At 36.5% G+C, this 1776-nt stretch overlaps 1 pseudogene; it reads right to left on the bottom strand.

The window, feature by feature from the left end:
• Positions 1-438: 438 nt before the first annotated feature.
• Positions 439-1474, bottom strand: LOC148191615 (uncharacterized; annotated as a pseudogene).
• Positions 1475-1776: the final 302 nt, after the last annotated feature.

The following is a 1776-nucleotide window of genomic DNA, read 5'->3' as shown; positions in this document are numbered from 1 at the left end:
CATCAATATTAATTTGAATATTCAGTTCAGAGAAAACCTGTTTTCTTGATTCACCAGCTACCTTTTCAGGTTCATTTCCATCCAGCTTGAACATAATGTATTCTTCCTTTACACCTGAAAAACAGTTGGAAGCAGAACATATGGCAGAACTAATTTCTTCACAAATTTCACAACCACCCCCAAGGCATGTACATCTAGTGGATTTTTCATTGCCTAATTCCAAAGAAGTTAAGAACTCAGCAAACTCAAGTTCAAGTTCTAATCCTAAATCAGTCCAAGCATTTTCAAAATCAGCCACATCAACTTTCACATCATCAAAAACTGCATGTCTATCATCATGAGCATCTGATTCATCATCAAGAAGTGCATTTAAATCTGTGCAATCATCAAGTACACTAGATGCAGGTATATGAACTTTATCAATGGAATAGGCTGAATTTATGATATTAGAATGATCAAAGCAAGGAGTAAAATCAAAAACTTCTACAGGCACATCATGCATATGATCAAACACATTGAAATCAATTTCAGGCTCACCCACATCAACATCAAAATCCATTTCACAGTACTGCAGCACCAAAACATGGTCAACAGCTTCCCTCATTTTTTTCAAATACTCTTTGGACTTTCTGAAATCAGTTTGTACTTCCAGTTCAGCAGATTCAACTTTTAAATCAGCAGTACAATCAATTTCATTGAAACAAGAATGAGGTTCAGTACTATCACCATCATAATAGACATTTTCACTTAATTGAGCACTAGCAGTGGTAAAATCAGATATAGGAACAACAACAAAACTATTACAATCATGAATCACAGCCAACTCCCTAAAACCATCAACTAGCTTTTCAAAATCATCACCAGTGTAATTATGATCATAAGGTTCACAAACAGATTCAGAAAAATCATCAGATGCATTCATACAATCATCACTCATCAGAGAATTGGAATTATCATCATCAAAATTTAAAGTAGAATGTGAATCAATGAAAGAAGGATTAGAGTATACAGTTACAGAGGTGGTTGGACACTTAATCTCTTGAAACTCTGCGGCAGCAGCTACCATCAGTGGTGCTTCATTGGTTGCTGCCTCTTTCTCCTTTTCAACTCTCCCAGTCAACTTGTTGACTACAGCTACTAACTCTGCCACTTGATTGGTTAGTCCTTGAAGTTCATATGCTGGAATCCCCTGCTGCCACTGATCACAGAATTGTGGCTGCCATGGTTGCTCTGAATGAATTTCCTTTTGCTTTGGTGCAACACACCGGTCCCAATATGAATGTGGAATCTCTTGTTGCACATGCCAGGGTGACTGCTCTCCATAAGGTTGAAAATAGGATGGTGGTTGTTGCTGGAAAGCTTGATTAATTGGCTGCATAAAAACCTCAGGAATAGGCTCATAAAACATGTTAAATCTTGGTGGTTGAGCATTATAAGGAAATGAGAAATTACCATATGCAGAGGAGTGATCCATGCTTACCAATTGCTCACCAGAATAAAACCAATCAGACCAATAAAGCCTCTATCACAGAATTCAACAAAAGAATTGAAAGAAAAGAAAATCTATACAAGCTATATTCACAATTTCTACTCTGCAGAACAGATCTTAATATACAAAAAATGAAAACAGAACAAACAGATCCTAAACTAAAAAGGAACAGATATGAACACAAAACAGAAATAAAATCAAGAAAACAAACCTAAACAAGACAAACCTAACACTCTAAGACTTAATTCGCCGAGTCCCCGGCAACGGCGCCATTTGTTAAACTGATT

Source organism: Vigna umbellata, chromosome 10, assembly GCF_029865625.1.
Source record: "Vigna umbellata cultivar VRB3 chromosome 10, Vumbellata_1.0, whole genome shotgun sequence".
Lineage (NCBI taxonomy): Eukaryota > Viridiplantae > Streptophyta > Magnoliopsida > Fabales > Fabaceae > Vigna > Vigna umbellata.
Note: the sequence above shows the minus strand (reverse complement) of the source record. Positions and strands in the feature narration are given on the sequence as shown.